The sequence below is a fragment of the Eumetopias jubatus genome, unplaced genomic scaffold (genome assembly GCF_037043125.1).
Source record: "Eumetopias jubatus isolate StellerSeaLion01/CBP00866 unplaced genomic scaffold, mEumJub1_p1.0 scaffold_3, whole genome shotgun sequence".
Classification (NCBI taxonomy): Eukaryota; Metazoa; Chordata; class Mammalia; order Carnivora; family Otariidae; genus Eumetopias; species Eumetopias jubatus.
The window spans coordinates 3,526,334-3,540,193 of NW_028274809.1; the positions used below are offsets into that span (position 1 = coordinate 3,526,334).

The window sequence follows — 13,860 nt, forward strand, 5'->3', positions numbered from 1 at the left end:
TATCTGTGTTGACACTGGGCTTCACATACATTTGTTTTGAACAGTCGACCCCCTGGGGGTCAGTCCACCTGGGGGACTGCTGTCATCTGGGAACGATGGTGACCCTGACCCCACCTCAGGAGGGGGAGAACTTCGCACCTCACTTGTCTCTGGGCTGCTGCAGCCGCCCCCCCTCCCCCGGACAGGACTGTTTGACAGCCTCACCCCTGCGCAGCCCCCCGCTGCTGCCTAGGATGCAGACGGCCCCATGCAGACATGTGCTCCCTCCATCCTCGTCACTGCACGTTTCTAGTCATAAGGGAAGCTGAATTCTACATTCGCCATTTATTCTTAAGAGAAAACACACCTACCAGTGACTTTATTTGGTTCAAGAACAGTTTCTTGGTTAAAGAGAAGAGAAGTAAGCCCTAAACGTTTAGAGGGGGCCGCAACCACTGAGCTCAGTTTGTTTGTAGCTGAGAAGGCTGCCTCCTGCCTGGATGCGGCGGCAAGATGAGCAGGAAGCACAGACTATTGACAGAAACAGAACCATACTTATCTAACAGAGGTAGATCTTTGCTCCTAGGATATATTCCAGTTTACTATTAATTATATAATAAAATACATGCTCTAGTTCCTAACCATGAACTTTTGGTTCTTCTCTTTCTTTAAAATCTCTAAAACCCATTCTAGCTACAGATTTTTAAGGTTCTATAATTCTTTTAAAATATACCAAGTAGATTCCAGCCAGAAGAGGAAAACAGGAACCCAGCTAGGAAACAATAAAACGGAGCAAACCATTGGGGGCTGCTGTTTCCAGGCCACATCTGAGGGTCTGAGAAGGATAGGGGCCAGCCCACCCCTCGCTCGCTGTGTGGAGACGACCTCCTGGCTCCGCTCAGAGCGTGAGGAGGCGGAGGTCCCTCCGTGGGGCAGCTGACAGGATGGAACCCGCAGACAGGGCGGGCCAGACTCCAGGAGGTCCTGGAGAACCGTCTGAGACAACCACCACGGCTGAGAGAGCCTGTGCGCAGGCCCAGGCATCCAGAGAAGTTCCAGCACACCACTGGAGCGACGATCTTGGACACAATGATGAGGGCAAGAGAACAGTCTGACTGTACCCCCATCACCTCTCCAAGGGGGCACAGTGCAGGGCCAGGAGAGACCTCAGCTCGTGATTTCTCCTGCGGGGTTGATAGCATGTGGGGGAGCCCCTGGCCTCCCCAGCTGTGCAGGATGCTGCCAAAGAGACCTACATCTTTCTCACCCTCTTCAGACTATGGTGTCTTGAGCCGTAGGACTCAGGGGCAGGGAGCAGCTGGGAGAGAGGCAGACAGGACTCTTGGAGGACATCAAAGGGACTCAGGTCCTACTGCACTGAAGACCCCATCAAGAAGTCCACCCACCAGCTGCTAGGGACATCTTGCCCATGGATCCCTACCCCCACTGGCCCACAGTACCCCCAGCGCTCAGCACGCCTCACCCACACGCACTCCCACCTGGGGCTGGCTCCCTGTGTGTGCTCCTGATGGTGGCAAGAGCGAGCTTTGACAGATAGCCAGTGAGCACATGCACAAAGCCACCCTGAATCTGCAGGCCAGGGAGAGACCACAAACAAGAGCTTTAGCTTGGCCCCTGGAAAAGCAAAAGGAGGGCTGTCAGCACCCACCTTGGGGTGCTGCAGGTTTGAGGGAAGGCACACAAGCTTAAGCTGAGGGAAACCAAGTGCCCAGGAGAACCCGACCCAGCAAAGCTGGCCTTCAGAAAGAAGGCGAGGTACAGCCACTCCCGGGTGAACGGCGCTGAGGAGGAGTCGGCCAGCAGGGACTTGCCTCCCAGGAAACCCCAAGGGGAGTCCGCAGTCTGCAGTGAAAGGCACGGATGGAGCAGGGGTGCAGGTGCGGTCAGGGAACACAGTGGCGGAGGGGAGCACCGTCCAAGTCAGGGTCCCCCCACTCCCCCTGTGAGGAGGGAGGGCCGTCAGCCACTCAACTCTGTACAAAGGTGAAAGGACAGAGGACTTAAAATAACCGCCACAAGTTTGTTAATGCACACAACATAAAGAGGTAAAGTCTGACATCAAAAACATTTAAGAGAGTAAAAGGGCAGAGCTTCTGAAGTTAACTTGTTACCAGTGTGAAACAGACCTTTACCTACAAGACGTTTTATGTGAGCCTCATGGTAACAACAAAGCAAAAACCCACAGTCGATCCCCAAAAGACAGAGAGAAGGGAATCAGAGCAGACCGCTGGGGAAAATCATTATCACAAAGGGCAGGGCAAGAGGAGAAAACAGTAAGATGGAATGAGCAAGTCCTTACCTATCAGTAATTACTCTAAATACAAGTGGATTCGGACCTCCAATCAAAAGACAGAGCTGCTGGAAGGATGAAAAAGCGAGACCCAGCCGTATGCTTCTGACAAGACTCATTTTCGCTTTACAGACACAAACTGGCTCAACGGGATGGAAGAAGATATTCAATGCACACGGAAACCAAAAGAGAGCAGTGGTGGCTACACACATCATACCAGGCAAAATGGACTTTTAGCCAAAAACTGTGATAAGAGGCAAGGAAGGTCATGTCATTATTTGCCGATGAAGGTCAACCTGTCAAGAGAACATGAGCACTGGAAATGGTCAGCACCCAGCATCGGCGCAGCTGCACACATCACGCAAACCCCGCCTAGGGGAGGAAGAGCGCACCTGACTCCTGCTGTCCTGACCTTGAAACTCCAGGCAAACAGAACCCCAAGATAGCACGCACCCTCCTGAGTGCTGGCGTGGTGGCGAGAAAACCAGTGGCATTTTGCGAACAGGACAGCTGACTCCGGGGTGCCCTCGGAAGACCAACAGACTGGGAAAACGGAACCAAACAGGGGCCAGGGTTGAAATCACGGGCCCACTGCAGCAATTCCCACAGAAGCATCAACCACACATCCGCACGCAGCCCAAGCCCAAGTCACTGACACGCCTTTACTGCACTTACATCCCATCGGGCGTTCCCCTGGTCTCTTTACAACTGTGTACTTGTCACGCAGGTTTCAGGGGCTCAAAGATCACCAGGCACTTGCAGGCATCCCTCCCACTGTGCTGCTACCTGGGGAGCAGGGCACCATGAGGTCAGGGGGTGCGCTCAGGGAGCGACTGGCCTCATCCCTGCTGCTGACACAGCAACCTGGGCAGATGGGTCAGCGAGGGATCCATCCAGGGCCCCCGTCCATTCCTGGGAGCAAGAGGAAGAAGCGTAATTGGCCCACATCCAGGCCACTGGGCAGGGCAGCAGTGCACATTTCCTACTGGTCGGGAAGACGCCTCAAGATCTGCCTCAACTCCACAGCTTCCAGCTCGAATGAGTCGGGTCCAAGGGGACACTCCTACCACCCAGGGACCCAGGTGGGCACAGGCTCCTTCCGCCCCATGCATTAAGACTCCAGGTCTTCCCAAGGGGTTAATAGGACCAGCCCTTGTGCAGAGAAACCGAAGCACAGGGTAGGCAGCTCCCCACCCTGCTCCTCCAGAGTCAGCAACCATCCGGACCAGAAGTTCTGTGGCAACTTCTGATTCCTGGCTATGCATCAGAATCACCTGGGGAGCTTTTTATAAATACCAAGGCCAGGACCCTGCCCAAAGATGGATCTACTGGGTCTGAGAAGGAGCCAGGCACCAGTATTTAATAAAAACTCTCTGAATGGTTCTAATGCACCAGCAGCTCTAAGCAGATGCACCTTCAAGCACCTTTCAAAGGACAAAAGATTCTAAAATTCACTTGCTTTACATTTCATAACCATTTTCCATGCTACAGGCAGTGACAACAAAAGAATCTAAGTTTTAAAATATACTTTAAGGGCACCTGGGTGGCTCAGTCAGTGAAGCGTCTGACTTCAGCTCAGGTCACAAACTCAGGGTCCTGGGATCAAGCCCCACAGCAGGCTCTGTACTCAGCAGGGAGTCTGCTTCTCCCCCTGCCCTCCCCGAGCTCCCCGCCCCCGCCACTTATGTTCTCTCAAATAAATAAAAAATTTTTAAAAAAACATTTATTTATTTGACAGGGAGAGAGTTTTGCGCAGTGGCAGTATCATAGCCAATGAGGTTTATCCGAGGCGCAATTATTGCTATTTGACAGGGAGAGAGAGAGAGAGAGAGAGAGCGAGAGCACAAGCAAGGTGAGCAGCAGAGGGAGAAGCAGGCTCCCCGATGAGCAGGGAGCCCAATGTGGGACTCGATCCCAGGACCCCAGGATCATGACCTGAGCCGAAGGCAGACACTTAACCGACTGAGCCACCCAGGCACCCCTAAATAAATAAAATCTTTAAAAAATACACTTTAAAAGTATTTTTCCCTTTTTACTATCATCTCTGGAAACAACCACTAGGATTATTAAATTATTTTGCTTTTTATTTCCATCCCTTAACTAACTGGACTTGCTATTTTAAATGTCTTGCTAAAATATTCATCATTTTTTACTGAATCTATTGCTACAATCTTTCTTCTAATTCTGGTTCATTTTATTTTTACACATTTAGCCTCCTAAATTCTGACCATATTTCATAGCTCTAAAAATACCAGACAAGGGGCACCTGGGTGGCTCAGTTGGTTAAGTGACTGCCTTTGGCTCAGATCATGATCCTGGGGTCTGGGATCAAGCCCCACATCTGGCTTCTTGCTCAGCAGGGAGCCTGCTTCTTCCTCTCCCTCTGCCTGCTATTCCACCTGCTTGTGCTCTCTCTCTGTCAAATAAATAAAATTCTTTAAAACAGATAAATAAACAAAATAACATAAAAATACCAGACAAAATAATCACACCCAAATTTACCATTAATCCTAACAAGGCAGTTTCTGGGCAACATGAAACCCACTTTCTGGTTGGCAAGTGAACTGAAGGAAAGATGCTCAAACCCGTAATAGAAGTCAGGATATCAGAGGTCTTCCACAGAAAATACATTCCACAGAATTAATGATGAATAGAAGGCCTGAGTCCAAAGACTGGAAGAGCAGAGGAAAATTCAAATATAGGACAGTCAGATCCCAAACACACTTGCAAGTAGTGAGGCCAAGATGGCAACGACGTGCTGCAGACGGTGCTGTGACCTGCTGATGCAGATATGGGGATGAGCTTTCGCTAAGCTTGTGCTCACCATGCCTTGTTCCTCCAGCTGTTGAGAAGTCAATCCAAAAACACACAGACAATTTCAGTGAGTGCTTGAGGCCAGGAAGAAAATGAAGTGAGGATGGGATGGGGACAGCACAAGGAATCACAGGAGAGCATGCTGGAGAAGGACCCTCCCAGGGCTCCAGGCCTCAGACCCATGTGCCCTGCAGGCAAGCGCGAAGGAACCTGGGACGAATCAGCAAAAGTTGACCATGGAACCATGCGTGCTCCGAGCTACCGGGATCTCAAGCCACCATCGAACAGGAAGTGAGCTCCTGCTTCTGACTAGCAGTCCTGGGAAGACAAGCCCCCAGAGAGGACCAACTTCTTCCAAGAGGGAGGGAAGGGCATCCAGCCCCAAGTCTCCACAACTTCCATGAACCAGATCACTCCTCTAACTTCAACTGTTCTAGGGCACAGGAAGTAAAAGAATTAACTATATAAAACTAACATAATCTTGATTCTAACACCTAACAACAGCAGCACAGATATGCATGAAAACTCCAGGACAGTATCAGTTGACTATGGACTTCTATTTTCAAAGATTAGTAAGATGGGGTGCCTGGCAGGCTCAGTCAGAAGAGCATGTAACTCTTGATCTCAGGGTTGCAAGTTCGAGCCCCACAATGGGTGTACATATTGCTAAAAAATAAATAAAACTTATAAATAAATAAGTAAAATATTAGTAAATTGAATATGGTTTTGCATTGGATAAATAATAGACCATGAGCAAGCAAAGGTTATTTTAGGAACATAAGAATTGCTCAACATTAGGAATTCTATTAATATACAGTAATCTCAACAGCTGCCAAGAAGATAAGGTTTGATAACGTTGCACATCCATTTCTGATCAGAATCCCAGAACAGTGCCCAGTGTGTGACAGGTGATGAATAAATCCTGATTTAAAAAACACGATAACTTATAATCACAAAACAAGTTTATATTAAGGTTAAAAAAAGGCTAAATAAACACCAGTAATATGAGAGTCCAACTTAAGAAATTAAAAGGACAACAATAAACACAAAAAGAGTAGAGGAAGGAAATGAAGAAAACAGGAGAAATCAGAGAAAAGAACAAAGATACAAAAGAGAAGACCAATGAAGCCAAAAGCTGACGGTTTGAAAAGGCTAACAAACTTCTGAAAACAATGCTTCAAAAAAAGAAGAAAAAGGATAAATTAGTAGTATTATTAATAAAAATAGAACAAAACTAAATTACAAATAAAGCACATGTTTAAAGAATTCTATCAAGACCTTTTGCCAGGAAACTTGAAAATTTAAAAGATATTGACCACCAAAACTGACTCAAGAAGAAAGAGAAAGCCTGAATGCTCCCACAGTATAAAAATAACAGCAGTGCCCTAAAAGTCTTCCATTGAGGAAACATCATGCTCAGATGATGGTTCTACACACAAGTCCCACAAACTATCAAGAAACATACCATCCCATCATCTACCATCTCTTCCAGAAAAGAGAGAAAGAACTCTCCCCAGTTCCCTCTTAACCTTGGGACTAATACAAGACAAGGATCATATGAGGAAAAGAAAATCACGAGTCCTTTCATCCATGAATATAAATGGAAAAATTCTAATTAGCAAACAGAATCTACCAGTGGATGAAAAAGATAATATAGTATAACGATGCTGGTTTCATCTCAGAAACGATCACTTAAAAGCTATCAATGTCATCCCAATGGAGAAAAAGCATTTCATAAAATTCAACACCCATTCATGATAAAGCCCCATAGTGGGAAAAAAAAATCAAACTTTCTTAATCTGTTTATTAAGTGCTACAATAAGTATTATCAGAAAAGGGTAAAGTCGGGCGCCTGGGTGGCTCAGTTGGTTAAGCGACTGCCTTTGGCTCAGGTCATGATCCTGGAGTCCCGGGATCGAGTCCCGCATCGGGCTCCTTGCTCAGCAGGGAGTCTGCTTCTCCCTCTGACCCTCTTCCCTCTCGTGCTCTCTATCTCTCATTCTCTCTCTCTCAAATAAATAAAATCTTAAAAAAAAAAAGAAAAGAAAGAAAGAAAAGGGTAAAGCCTAGGGGCGCCTGGGTGGCTCAGTCGTAAGTGTCTGCCTTCGGCTCAGGTCATGCTCCCAGGGTCCTGGGATCGAGCCCCACGTCGGGCTCCCTGCTCGGCGGGAAGCCTGCTTCTCCCTCTCCCACTCCCCCTGCTGTGTTCCCTCTCTCGCTGTGTCTCTCTCTGTCAAATAAATAAAATATTAAAAAAAAAAGGGTAAAGTCTAGAAGAACTGTCATTAAAAATCAGAAAGGAAGAAGGTGGCCCACTATCACTGTTACTACGCCTCTGGGAAAGGGATCCTGGAGGCCCCGTGGGAGCGATTAGACAACAGCATGGAAAGCACAAGACCTGGACAGCAGGAACAAGGCCATGGGGACTCGGGGCAACAGGAATGAGGATGCAGCTCAGGGGGGAAGAGCACAGACTGGGGCCAGGCGCCTACGTTCGCATCCCAGCTCTGGTGCTCACCAGTCCCGGGGCCCCAGACAAGCTCCTTCACGTCCTGATCCCCCAAACAGGGGTGACAACAGTACCCGTATCCCACTATATTCTCTGTGTTAGTATCCAGAGGCTACTACGGCACAGAAAACACAAAAGAATCAAGACATATTTTTAAAACAACAGTTTATCAAAGAAGTGGTTATAGTCAACAGCATTCCTACCCACCAACCATTAGAAAAGAAATTTAAAACAGGGGATATCCAATACCAGAATAATCTCTAGAGTGCCCACATACAAATCTAACAAACAACAGGCACAATCACTACAGAAACAAATCACAAACGTTTACTGAGAGGCATTAAAGACCAAACACATGGAGCGATCACTGCTCATCGACACTCCTACTTAGTTCCCGAGAGGGCTTTCCATGGTGCTCAATCAGCTGCCTACAGTATTTCTACGGAAGGAAAGGACCAAAAATAGCCCAATCACCTGATACAAGGCCTGTTTATAAAGCTAATCAGAGCAGTGCAGAATCGGGCAGGGCCAGTGAGACAGACCACAGACCACAGGCTGGCCCACCACCTAGGTGTTTGTACAGCCCACGAGCTCAGAATGGCTTTTACTAAATAAATAGTTGAAAACAATATTTAAAGCGTAATATTTTATGATACATGAAAGTTCTATAAAATCTGCATTTTGGTATCCACAAAAAAAGAAAAAACAACCTTACTGGAGCCCAGCCACACTCGTTCATCTGGGTGTTGTCTAGCTTCTTTGAAGCTGAATACCGGTGACCAAGCATGCACGGCTCTCACAGCTGAAAATACGTGCTTTCTGACCCTTTCTAGAAAAAGTCTGCTAACCTCTGGCACACAGAATCCAGAAAGCGCTGCGGGCACACATCACTTTCACACACAGCAGAGCAATGTGGAAAGAAGGAAAAACTGGTTATTCCTATCGGAGAAAAACTGCACCTCGATCTCACAGGACAGCAGAAAATCAACTCCAGGTGGATTAAGGACAGAAATGTCCAAACAAAGCTTTAAACATTTTTAAACATTTAAAAAGAATAAATATCTTTCTGGCCTTAGAAGAGAGACAGATTTCTTAGCTAAGACACAAAAAAAACACTAATCCTAAGAGTTAAAACTGAGAAATTTTAGTTACATTAAAATTAAGAACTCAGCCATCAAAAGACACTTTAAAGAACGCGAAGGGGAAAAGTTTTGGACAATGATTTTAACGTGATTTTACCTCCCTTGACCTTCTGCCGCGCCACCAAGTCTTATTATGTTATTTTTTTCCATAAAACCGATTTTTCAGAAACTGGTTTAGGGCTTTTGCGCTCAGTTCCCTAGTGATGGTTACGCTCAATTCTATTTGCTTAACTGGTTTTATTTCCTACTAGTTTCTACTAGCTTTGTTAAAAACTAAGAGGTGAAATTAATTTCGATACATTTGATCTAACTCAATATTGTTATCTAAGATACTGTTTCAACATGCACTCAACATAAAAATTACTAATGAGACACTTCATATGTTTCTTTTTTTCCTAAGTCTTCCAAATCTACTGCATATTTTATCCGCAGCCTGTGTTCAGGCCAGCCCGGCCGCCTTCCATGTGCTCACACGCCCAGGGGACCAGCAGTGTCTGCACTCTTATCTCCAGAGCTGTGGCCTTGAGGCTTCTTCTCAAGCTTACTTTTTCCAGTTATCTAAGTAGACTACATCGTAGGCCATTTTTTCTCCTAAGAATCCAAGAGCAGTATCTTTTTGAGCCCTTGCATCACCCGGAGACGTAATGCCAACCTGACAAAATAACAGGAATCCTGAGTCAACCTGTTTCTCCACAAAGGCTGTGGCTATTGTTACCTCTTCTTCGGGCACTTAGGGCTGCAGAGCAAATCTAAAAGGAAATCCAATTTTGGCTCTTTTGAAAAGAACCCACTGTTTCTTACAATATGTTCTTTCCTGGAACATGAAGCCCTTAACTTTAAGCGCAGCCCCACAGCGCGTTAAGCTCTTGCTCTCTTGTGAAAGTACCAAAGTGCCTCTAAAAAACCAGACTTCGCTTAACATCCCATTAATCTAGGTCAGAAAGCTTATCATTCTTTTTTTTTAAAAGATTTTATTTAATTATTTATTTGAGAGAGAGAGAGAAAAACAGTATGAGAGGGGAGAGGGAGAAGCAGGCTCCCCGCTGAACCGGGAGCCCGACGTGGGACTTGATCCCAGGACCCCAGGATCACGACCCAAGCTGATGGCAGTTGCCCAACCGAGCCACCCAGGTGCCCAGAAAGCTTATCATTCTTATCACACTTTACTCTGAAATCTGTCTTACTGTCTGAACTACAGTCTCCACATTGGGGCAGAAAGCCACGTGGCCAGAGGGCTATGCCTGCTCCCCGGGCCTGCGGTCACGAGTCACAGTGTGAGGGGCTGCAAGTGGCACCTGCTGGTCAGCGAGGGGCTCACTGAGGCTACGGCACCGCCCGCCCCCCCCACGTCAACTTCTCCAGAAGCATTGTGAGAACATCCACTAACCTTCCAAATGCAGTTCTGTTTATTTCGTTCTGCCAAGCGCTGCCTCATATTTGATCATTTGTTCCTTTCCATCTCTCTCTGTCTCTTCTAACTTCTGTTCCATGAGCTGAAATTCATCTAGTCAACAAGCTGAAGATAACGTACGTCTAGTGCCGTGCTAGCCACAGGAGACCCGGGTCTCCACCTTACAAGATTCCATTGCAGGGGAAAGTCAGTGGCTGGTTTTTTCCTCCTGAACTATTCAGTCCTAAAGCCTTTACGTGGGCCAAGCAAGGAAGCACCTGCAGCAGGGTGGGGACGGGGATCCATGTGGGGGAGGGGAGGAGCAGCCTGCACAGGGGGCGGAAGGAGTCCCATGCGGGGAAACAGCTAGCCCAGGAGGGACCAGGAGCCCACGCACGGGGCAGGGGTTGTCAGAGCCTCAGGTGGGTGAACAGGGCATGCACGTGGGCCAGGGGGAACAGCAGCGACAGGGGATTCGTTCACTAAGTCAATGTACAAGGACAAGGACAGCCTTGCTCCTCATGACTGGAGAAGGAAATTATCCAGACAGCAAGGGAGAAAACTAGCATGATCCCCGTGGTGCGTGCGAGCATGCACACACGTGCTCGCGTGTGCACACGCGCACACACACGCATGCACACGCATTTTCCTGTAGCTCTGACCACCAAAAGGTCCTGAGAGCCCACCACTACAGAGGCTTGAGCACGCCCAGCAGCAGATCTCGCTTTTGAAACACCATTCTCCACTAAAAGGAACCAGGAGAAATGGCTGGTTCCGGGGCTGGGATGGGGAAAGTCAGGATGAGCCTGGAACATCTTGGTGAGCCAGAAAGAAAGGAAGAACTCGAACAACAGGGCAGACTAAGGACACGGACGCCAATTTGAAGGAGCTCCCCCAGTGGACAAATCTGGGGCAGTCTGAGCACCAACATATGAGGCAGAGAGGGTAACCCCCTGAATAAAACTGGAAACTGAGCCCAGGACGATTGAAATAAGTGATGAAGTGGACAGCGAGTGGAGAGCAGGAAACTTCCACTTCCCAGTACCTCCCCAGAAAATGCTAGTAATTACAAAGAGAAAAGGAGGCGTGAGACACTGGAGAAGCCTGGCAGAAATCCTCCTCCCTCGAGAGATCCAAGCGCGCACCCCCAGTTGCGGGACAGGTCAGAACACGCGCCCTGTGACAGGCCGTCCTTCCGCGAGCCTGAGCCGCCCCGCCCACGGGACTGACGGCCGAACCTGCACTGCGGCCCCCAGGAGCCCAGCAGCACAGACCCCGCGAGGCGGACAGCGGGACGCGCTCCCTCTGCACCTTGAACGTCGTCACCAGTCATCTCCAAAGTATCTGAGAGTTCTCAAAAGTGCCCTTCACAACATTACACGTCTGAGTTGCTTCTCAACCTGCTTGTCTTCAAAAGTTGCTTTTAACATTGTGTAAAATTATAAACTTTGCTCAGTTTAGTTGTTAGTTTTACAGCATGATTTTCTATCATTTTTCACTGCAAACGAACTCTCTGTAGTACAAAAAAGCTTTCATAGGCTACCTGGAAACTTGGTACAAAAATACAAATATTTTTGTATTTCTGTATTACTCCTGAGTTTGAAAATCTAACCAAACTTTCAGAATGCATCATGTTTGTAACATGGAGTATACACGTAAGAGCATAATTCAGACCACGTGTCCACACACAGTGTGTGTTATTTACAATGTCTAAATAACGTGATGTCTAAAATAAGCACATTTCTATTTTATTTTAATGTCTGTTTTTTTCCTGTAAGGGATTTAAGAATATTCTGTGAAATTTAAAGCTTACCTCTAGCAAAACCCTGACATAATGCAAGCTCCTCGCTAAGTGGCTGTCAGTCCTGGCCTCGGTGACACGGCTTTTCAAGGGGGCTCTGTTAATTAGTAAAGGGGTCCCAGCTGGTGGGGAGGGGTCTTCAGCCAGAAAGAAAGGTTTGGAGAATTCCATCAGGAAACCAGTATGAAAAATCATACGTGCATCACTGCTACAAGTAGGAAATCAAAATATTTTAACTTCAAGTGTTTCAGTTTTTCTTTACTGTAAAAAGCCCCTTGAAACCCATCTCCTGGAGAAAAAGGACAAAGCTGCGTCCCTGGTTTGCCACGTCAGCCCCTTCTGAGCCTGTTTCCCCAGGTTCAGCTACAGCCAAGAAAGGCGGACTCGGCAGCAGCACCCTTCACTGGCACTGCTCTTAAGTCAGAAGTCAACAGACAGGAACAACCCAGAGACAGGAACTAGGAAAATAAAATAAATGCATTTCTCACTTCAAACAATGAGCACAAACGGGTATGTTTTAGAAAGGGCAAAAAATAACTAAGAAATAAGAAAAAAAGTTACCAGGAAATAAATTTCTTTGTTTCAAGAGAAGCCAAAGAAACATGGAATTTCAGGACTAATATAATTCTGGAAGCAACTGCTCCACCTAACGCCGAGAGAATCCCTGTGTGCCTGCTCCACATGGGACAGGGTCTGGGTCCCAACATGCACCTGCCATCCCCAAGGAGTCCATGTGCCCGGAAGCCGGAGGAGCGGTGGGACGCAGACCTGGAGCGCGAGATCACGCGTGGGATCACGGCCGAGAGAGGAAAGCCACTGTGGCTCCCCTCACCGCCATCACCTGCGAACCACCTGGGCGAGCAGGGACCCTGGAGGCCCGGCCCAGCGGCGCCACTCCCAGCGGAGGAGAAGGAAGCCAGAGCACGGGGACGCCTCTCCTTTCCAGGGTCCTTTTCCCTTACATGCCCTCCTCAAGTCTCACCAGCTACTTTCGTGAGTCTTCATGCTTCTGCAAACCGGTGAGAAAGGTTCGGCAGGGCGGGGGCATCCTCAGTCTTTCCCTGCTGGGGGCGGGGGCCACACTTGCGGGGCAGCTGCAGCCTTCCAGAACTCCTGGCAGAGTCCCCTCTGTTCCCTTACTGCGCTCCACACAACCTGTGTTTGTTTCCGCCCCGACTGACTCGGATGTCAATCCTAATCCTTATCTGCTAATGCTGAGGCCACCAGAGCATCGACCCTCCTACCTCATCAATGTGCCACCCGGACTGTGCTCACACCCACACCCGCACCTGCACCGACGAACCTGCATTTACAGCTACGGACCCAGGCTGGTGTCCGTGCAAAGCAAATGGGATACTGTTGGAAAGAAGGCCAAAATGACTTGCCAGGCCAAACCGACTAAATCTAGAAGTGATCAATATAAAATGATATGAATGTTAGGCTGACATTTTGGGTGAAAATAAAATCTTGGTTTTTTTTTTTGAGAGAGAACGTGCACAAGCAGTGGGGGAGGCTCAGAGCGGCTCCACGCTCAGTGTGGAGTCCAATGCTAAGAATAAAATCTTTATTCATCATATTATCACTCACTGAGTAAACATATTAACCAGAAGGTGATGACCATTCAGTTTGGAAATGTTTGTCAGACCAGAGCTAATCACATCTTTGTAATCCAATTTTCTTAAGTCATGTATACATTTTCCTTCAGAGAAAGTATTCTGATATTTTATCCATATCATGACCCTTGTATATACAAAGAAGGCCTATTTACACATAATTATCTCCACAAAGTTCATATTCATGTGATGTTTTGATGGTTTCCAAGCCATTTTCACAGTCTATATCTGTGGCATATATCTGTAAATATTCTTTTCTTAATATGCATTTTTTCAAGGGTACAGGTCTGTGATTCATCAG

The 13,860-nt window shown here is 47.5% G+C and overlaps 1 protein-coding gene and 1 pseudogene across 3 annotated transcripts in view; one reads left to right on the forward strand and one right to left on the reverse strand.

Moving 5' to 3' along the window:
- IFT54 (intraflagellar transport 54) overlaps positions 1-13,860 on the reverse strand; it is a 62,462-nt gene that overhangs the window by 11,678 nt on the left and 36,924 nt on the right. The window lies entirely within an intron of this gene.
- Positions 4,035-4,101, forward strand: LOC148164651 (U4 spliceosomal RNA; annotated as a pseudogene).